Source organism: Triticum dicoccoides, chromosome 1B, assembly GCF_002162155.2.
Source record: "Triticum dicoccoides isolate Atlit2015 ecotype Zavitan chromosome 1B, WEW_v2.0, whole genome shotgun sequence".
In the NCBI taxonomy this organism is placed as follows: Eukaryota; Viridiplantae; Streptophyta; class Magnoliopsida; order Poales; family Poaceae; genus Triticum; species Triticum dicoccoides.
In genome coordinates, this window is record NC_041381.1 from 489,321,142 (window position 1) to 489,329,658 (window position 8,517).

General features: G+C 41.4%; 1 long non-coding RNA gene across 1 annotated transcript; it reads left to right on the plus strand.

Moving 5' to 3' along the window:
- Nucleotides 1–230: 230 nt before the first annotated feature.
- On the plus strand, nt 231–3,166 carry LOC119343440. The gene is made up of 3 exons (XR_005166099.1): nt 231–252; nt 1,348–1,402; nt 2,136–3,166. It is a non-coding gene; the product is annotated as an uncharacterized LOC119343440 (long non-coding RNA).
- The last annotated feature ends 5,351 nt before the right edge of the window (nt 3,167–8,517 follow it).

An 8,517-nucleotide genomic window follows, 5' to 3' on the forward strand; every position in this document is an offset into this window, starting at 1 on the left:
CCGCCGCCCTCGACGCCGCCCCGACAAGGCCAACGCGGGCACGTGAAGTAGGATGGTGTCCTGCTCGACGACGTCCATGGTGGAGAAGCTCGCGTCCCTGGATCCGCTCGCCAAGGCGGCAGGTGGCGTCGCCTGGGAGTTGCTGCCCATGGTGCAACCAGTGCAGACTCCGTTCACGTCTTGCTCAGGCAGGCGCTGCGGGCTGACGACCACGCGGAGCTGCTGGGCTACCTGTACAACAGAGATGGCAAGGTGCACGAGCTTCTCTAGTCTCTATATTTCTCATCTGTGGCTTTATAGTTTTATCTCTCTGCCACGGCAAGCTGTGCTCATGTTCAGTGCACATGTTCAGAGTAGGATGTTCAGTGCACATTACAGAGATGGTATAGTTTCAGGATTTACATTACTGTGTGACATGTTCAGTGCACATGTTCAGAGTAGGATGCAAGGTGTAGATGTTCACTGCAAATGGCAAGGTGTACTTCTAAAAATTCAGTGCACATGTTTAGATTAGGATGCAATGGTATCTTGATTTCAACTGAGTGTTTCTATAGCTGACTAGTTCAGGATGTTTGTACTACTCCATGATTAACTAGAGTACTCTTACTTACATTTGCAAACTTTCTAGGAGTTGTGGTTCAGCTGCTTAACTGGAATAATACTCACATCAAACTGTTTCTCTTGTGGATCTGCTGCTCAGCCCAGCATCAAACTGTTTCTAGGAGTATAAAGTTGCTAAGTTTCACTATAAATTGGCAAAAGAATCCCATGCCAAACAGTTGTGGATCTTAGTGTTGAAATAATCTCAAAAGCCAGACTGGGTTAGTTGGATGTAATGGCAAGCATAATGTTTCAAGCACATTAAACATTTGTTTTGCGAGATTTGATCAAAATTTGACAAAAAACTTGTCAAAAATTCTTGTGTAGAATTTGACAGAAAACTTGTTAAAATTTTGTTTGCAAGATTAAATTTCAAGTTTAGTGCTTGTAGGACTAGGACTAGGAGTATGACTTGTAGTCTAGGACTAGGAGTCTCCTAATTTCATAAACTTCCATATTAAATTCAGAAACTATCATAATTTCATAAACTTAATATAAAATTCAGAAACTTCATATAAATTCAGAAACTTCCATAATTTCACAAGCCTTTCCACACTAGTCAATGCCTTTTCACTACGAACATGGAGTACAAGCCTTTCCACACTAGTCAATGCCTTGAGTGGCTAGCAGGAGTACCTGCTGCTTGACCATGCACTGCTTCTTCTTCTTGGAGTTCCATGTCAACTTCTTCTTGGAGTTCCATGTCAACGTCTTCTTGGAGTTCCATGTCAACTTCTTCTCGTGAAGGTGGAGTACTTGCTTGAGGTCCAGGTTCATCCTCTTCTGGTGGAGAACAATTCAGGTCAAGGTTCAACATCTTCGTGTTGCTGTTGCTGTTGTTGCTTGAGCTACTGCTGCTGCTGTGTTTGTTGCTGGAGTACTTGCTTGAGCTATTGCTGCTAATTTGTTGATGGAGTACTTGATTGAGCGACTGCTGCTGCCATTGTGTTGCTGCTTCTCTTGCTTATATCTGCATGAACAAGTCCATCAAATGACACAATCTTTAGTTTATATGGTTCAGAACTGGTTAAGTTCATAAGCTAAAACATCATATATGCAGATGTTTGAACTCTCGATAATAAATTTATATGGGGTATCATTAGATGCTGCTGCAAAGATTCATAGTAATGCTGTTGTAGAGACAAAATGCACCTTTATAGTACTCCTTTTATTTATAAAGAATTCATACAGAAGTTTGCTGAGTGTAAATTCTGCTAACTGGTAATTTTAATACAGAACAGTGCTATATATGATGTTCCTGACCCACAATCAGTAGGAGTACAATGCTCTTACAAATGTTGCATACTGTAGAAATGAAACTTGTGAATGTTGTACTCATACTTTTGTAGAGACTCATGTTGTGACAGTCGCAGTTGATCCATTTAGACAAGGAGTATTGTGCAGTAGGAGTACAATAGTCTGTATTTTGACAGACAAGTGCAGCATCCCATAGTGAATTCTCCTGTAAATTCTGTAAATAATGCATAGATAGACAAGTGCAGCATCTCATGGAGTAATTTCTGTTGTTGTGCAAGGGGCGAGGCGAGGAGAACCTGCCTGGAGACAACGTGCTGCGTGCGGCAGCGACGAGCCAGGTGGGCTGGGCATGGCCAGGACCAAGCTGAGGGGGTGGCGACCAATCTCGCGCGGCGGTGACGAGGCAGTGCTGGCTGCGACCAAACTTGTCCTCTTGTTCTGCCTCAATAAGTGTTGCTGCTTGTCCTATTGCACCATAATTACTCTGAAATTTTTGAAAAAAGCAAGTTTAATACTCCAAAAAGGGAAAAACAAACAAACCATAGATCTTATCTCTAGGTTGCTTAACCCTGAAACAACGTATCTTCTGCAATGTACACCTGCATTTAGTAGTAGTAATGCCATCTAGATAATGCAAGAGTAGTAGTAACTGAAACTTCCATGTAAATTTAACTGAAACTTCTGCATTTGTACTCTGTAAGATTCTAGCTGTAGAGACAAAATGCTCCTTCATTTGATTAGCATTTAACTACAATAATGTTTAGATTGGTTGCAACAAACAAAATACAGATATGTCAATGAGTAAATTTCTTATTAATATGGTCCGGTTGCAGAAATACAGATCATTCAACTCTAGGATCCAGAATGCATTAAACAAAATTAAAACAATGTACTGGTACTCATTTGGTCAATCTGCTACTGTACTCATTTGACAGATTTGTATTTTGATATAATCCATTTCATAGTGATGTTTCTTGACACACAAGTGATACTGTGCAGACAAGTGACAATTCTTCTTTAAATTACAAATGTTGTATTTACAAGTAACTACTCCATGTTTACTTGTCACTGTTTGCAAATGAGAAATTGTAAATGTTTACTCCATGTTTACTTCTCACTGTTTGCAAATGAGTAATGTTTCGACAAGGAGTACTGTGCAGTAGGAGTACAATACTCTGTATTTTGACAAACAAGTGCAGCATCTCATGTGTGATTATGCATTTATCTGAACCAATGCATTTAACTGAATCTATGCCGAATCTAACTGATCCTTGTACTGATACTCCAGTCTGTTTGCAGAATTTACAGTAAAATTCTGACGACGATGGCACGAGCTCCTGACGATGGGGACGACGCGAGCTCCTGGAGGATGGGGACGGCGCGAGCTCCTGGGGGATGGGGACGGCGCGAGCTCCTGGGGGAAGGGGACAGCGCGAGCTCCTGGGGGATGGGGACGGCGCGAGCTCCTGGAGGAGGAAGACGACGCGAATTCAAATCAAGGGTAAAATGGTCTAATTCGCCATTTGTCGGTTGTCTCCTAAAATTCTAAACGCTCTTATAAAAGTTTACAGAGGGAGTATATGTATGCTGCACTTTCTTCGTCCGAGTGCATCGATGTAGACGTTTTCCTGCTTGTTGTTGGGAGTGAAAATAAGTACCTCTTCTCCCTGGTTAGCAGTAAATACTGCATGGGCAATGCCTGCTGTTTTCTCTTCTGAAATTTATGAATGTCAGTGGATCAACATCTATGTGCCATAAATTGCATTTTCCCTTTTTGCTTGTTGAGGAAACATGTTTTCCATTTACTTGTTTGGCTCATGCTGTTCTTGCTAGGATAACAAAATGGTACCATGTAGGCTCCTGATTGCTGGTATCTGAAAACTGAATTTGTAGCAGTCAGAACTCAGTTTCCAATGTGTTGAAGCAGAGCACATTTGTGTTGTAGCAGTTAGAAAATAAAAAATAAAAAAACCTAATATTCATACTAATGGCGCATCACATGACAGTGCGCCATTAGTATGACAAAGCATACTAATGGCGCATCACGGGACAGTGCGCCATTAGTATGCCGCGGTTACTAATGGCGCATCCCCTTGTAGTGCGCCATTAGTATGCCAAAGCACCTGGGTATACATGGCCCCTGGGAGGCATACTAATGGCGCACCCTGGCCTATACTAATGGCGCACCAGTGGTGCGCCATTAGTATACCAGATACTAATGGCGCACCAATGGTGCGCCATTAGTAAAAATTACTAATGGCGTGCTAGTAATGGCGCACCACTGATGCGCCATTAATGGCCATATTAGGTGCGCCATTAGTAGGGGTTTTTCTAGTAGTGGTTTACACGGAGTGACAAATCCCAGTGTCGATTCGTGCCAACCCAACAGACAATTTCGGAGACACCTGTAGTGCACCTTTATAGCCACCCAGTTACGTTGTGACGTTTGGTGCACCCAAAGCATTCCTACGGTATCCGGGAGTTGCACAATCTCATGGTCTAAGGAAATGATACTTGACATTAGAAAAGCTTTAGCATACGAACTACGATCTTTGTGCTAGGCTTAGGATTGGGTCTTGTCCATCACATCATTCTCCTAATGATGTGATCCCTTTATCAACGACATCCAATGTCCATGGTCAGGAAACCGTAACCATCTATTGATCAACGAGCTAGTCAACTAGAGGCTTACTAGGGACATGGTGTTGTCTATGTACCCACACATGTATCTGAGTTTCCTTTCAATACAATTATAGCATGGATAATAAACGATTATCATGAACAAGGAAATATATATATAATAATAACTAATTTATTATTGCCTCTAGGCATATTTCCAACAGTCTCCCACTTGCACTAGAGTCAATAATCTAGTTCACATCGCCATGGGATTAACACTGATAGGTCACATCGCCATGTGACCAACATCCAAAGAGTTTACTAGTGTCACTAAACTAGTTCACATCACCATGTGATTAAGACTCAATGAGTTCTGGGGTTTGATCATGTTTTGCTTGTGAGAGAGGTTTTAGTCAACGGGTCTGCAACATTCAGATCCGTATGTACTTCGCAAATCTCTAGGTCATATTGTAAATGCTGCTTCCACGCTCCACTTGGAGCTATTCCAAATGGTTGCTCCACTATACTATCCGGTTTGCTACTCAGAGTCATTCGGATAGGTGTTAAAGCTTGCATCGACATAACCCTCTATGCCGAACTCTTTATCACCTCCATAATCGAGAAACATTTCCTTATTCCTCTAAGGATAATTTTGACCGCTGTCCAATGATTGTTCCTGGATCATTCTTGTACCGCTTGACTGACTCATGGCAAGGCACACTTCCGATGCGGTACACATCATAGCATACTATAGAGCCTATGTCTGAAGCATAGGGGACGACCTTCGTCATTTCTCTCTCTTCTGCCGGGGTCGAGCTTTAACTCTTAACTTCATACCTTACTACTCGGTCAAGAACTCCTTCTTTGACTGATCCATCTTGAACACCTTCAAGATCATGTCAAGGTATGTGCTCATTTGAAAGTACCATTGAGCGGTTTTTGATCTATCCTCATAGATCTTGATGCTCAATGTTCAAGCAACTTAATCCAGGTTTTCGATTGAAAAACACTTTTCAAATAACCCTATATGCTTTCCAGAAATTCTATATCATTTCTGATCAACAATATGTCAACAACATATACTCATCAGAAATTCTATAGTGCTCCCACTCACTTCTTTGGAAATACAAGTTTCTCATAAACTTTGTATAGACCCAAAATCTTTGATCATCTCATCTAAGCGTACATTCCAACTCCGAGATGCTTACTCCAGTCCTTAGAAGGATTGCTGGATCTTTGCATACTTGTTAGCGTCTTTCAGGATTGTCAAAAACCTTCTGGTTGTATCACATACAATCTTTCCTCAAGAAAACAGTCAAGGAAACGATGTTTTGACATCCTATATGCAAGATTTCATAAATAATGCAGTAACTGCTAATCCAATTCCAACAGACTCTTAGCATCGCTATGAGTGAGAAAGCATCACCGTAGTCAACTCCTTGAACTTGTCGGAAAACATCTTTAACGACAAGTCGAGCTTTCTTAATGGTGATACTTACCATCATTGTCTGTCTTCCTTTCAAAATCCATCTTTACCCAATGGCCTTACGACCATCAAGTATTTCTTCCAAAGTCATGGATCCTCTCTCGGATTTTATGGCCTCGAGTCATTCGTCAGATTCCGGGCCCACCATCGCTTCTCCATAGCTCGTAGGTTCATTGTTGTCTAGCAACATGACCTCTCAGACAGGATTGCGTACCACTCTGAAGTAGTACGCATCCTTGTTGACCTACGAGGTTCGGTAGTGACTTGATCCAAAGCATCATGATCACTATCATCAGCTTCCGCTTCAATTGGTGTAGGTGCCACATGAACAACTTCCTGTGCCCTGCTACACACCGGTTGAAGTGATGGTTCAATAACCTCATCAAGTCTCCACCATCCTCCCACTCAATTCTTTCGAGAGAAACTTTTCCTCGAGAAAGGACCCGTTTCTAGAAACAATTACTTTTGCTTCCGGATCTGAGATAGGAGGTAGACCCAACTGTTTTGGGTGTCCTATGAAGATGCATTTTTATCCGCTTTGGGTTCGAGCTCATCAACTTGAAACTTTTTCACATAAGCGTCGCAACCCCAAACTTTTAAGAGACGACAACTTAGGTTTCTCCAAACCATAGTTCAAATGGTGTCGTCTCAACGGAATTACGTGGTGCCCTATTAAAGTGAGTGCGGTTGTCTCTAATGCCTAACCCATGAACGATAGTGGTAATTTGATAAGAGACATCATGGTACGCACCATATCCAATAGGGTGCAACTATGATGTTCGGACACACCATCGCAGTATGGTGTTCCAGGCGGTATTAATTTTTTGAAACAATTTCCATAATGTCTTAATTGCGTGCCAAAGCTCGTAACTCAGATACTCATCTCTATGATCATATCATAGACATTTTATCCTCTTGTCACGATGATCTTTAACTTCACTCTGAAATTACTTGAACCATTCAATAATTCAGACTTGTGTTTCATCAAGTAAATATACTCAACATCTACTCGAATCATCTGTGAAGTAAGAACATAACGATATTCACTGCATGCCTCAGCACTCATTGGACTGCACACATCAAAATGTGTTATTTCCAACAAGTTCCTATCTTGTTCCATCTTACTGAAACCGAGGCTTTTCAGTCATCTTGCCCATGTGGTATGATTTGCATATCTCAAGTGATTCAAAATCAAGTGAGTCCAAACGATCCATCTGCATGGAGTTTCTTCATGCGTATACACCAATAGACATGGTTCGCATGTCTCAAACTTTTCAAAAACGAGTGAGTCCAAAGATCCATCAACACGAAGCTTCTTCATGCGTTTTACACCAATATGACTTACATGGCAGTGCCACAAGTAAGTGGTACTATCATTACTATCTTATATCTTTTGGCATGAAAATGTGTATCACTATGATCGAGATTCAATAAACCATTCCTTTTAGGTGCAATACCTTGAAGGTATTATTCAAATAAACAGAGTAACCATTATTCTCCTTAAATGAATAACCGTATTGCGATAGACATAATCCAATCATGTCTGTGCTCAACGCAAACACCAAATAACAATTATTTTAACACCAATCTCGATGGTAGAGGGAGCGTGCGATGCTTGATCACATCAACCTTGAAAACACTTCCAACACATATCGTAAGCTCACCTTGAGCTAGTCTCCGTTTATTCCGTAGCTTTTATTTCGAGTTACTAACACTTAGCAACCGAACCGGTATCTAATACCCTGGTGCTACTAGGAGTACTAGTAAAGTACACATTAACATAATGTATATCCAATATACTTCTATCGACCTTGCCAACCTTCTTATCTACCAAGTATCTAGTGTAATCCTGCTCCAGTGGCTGTTCCCCTTATTACAGAAGCACTTAGTCTCGGGTTTAGGTTCAACCTTGGGTTTCTTCAGTGGAGCAGCAGCTGATTTGCCGTTTCATGAAGTATCCCTTCTTGCCCTTGTTGAAACTAGTGGTTTCACCAACCATCAACAATTGATGCTCCTTCTTGATTTCTACTTTCGCGGTGTCAAACATCGTGAATACCTCAAGGATTATCATATCTATCCTTGATATGTTATAGTTCATCACGAAGCTCTAGCAGCTTGGTGGCAATGACTTTGGAGAAACATCACTATCTCATCTGGAAGATCAACTCCCACTCGATTCAAGTGATTGTTGCACTCAGAAAATCTAAGCACAAGCTCAACGATCGAGCTTTTCTCCCTTAGTTTGCAGGCTAAGAAAATTGTCGGAGGTCTTATACCTCTTGACGTGGGCACGAGCCTGAAATCCCAATTTCAGCCCTCGAAACATCTCATATGTTCCGCGATGTTTCGAAAACGTCTTTGGTGCCTCAACTCTAAACCGTTTAACTGAACTATCACGTAGTTATCAAAACGTGTATGTCTGATGTTCGCAACATCCACAGACGACATTTGAGGTTGTGCACACTGAGCGGTGCATTAAGGACATAAGCTTTCTATTGATCGCATAATCGCTACTGTCAACTTTCAACTATATTTTCTCCAGGAACATATCTAAA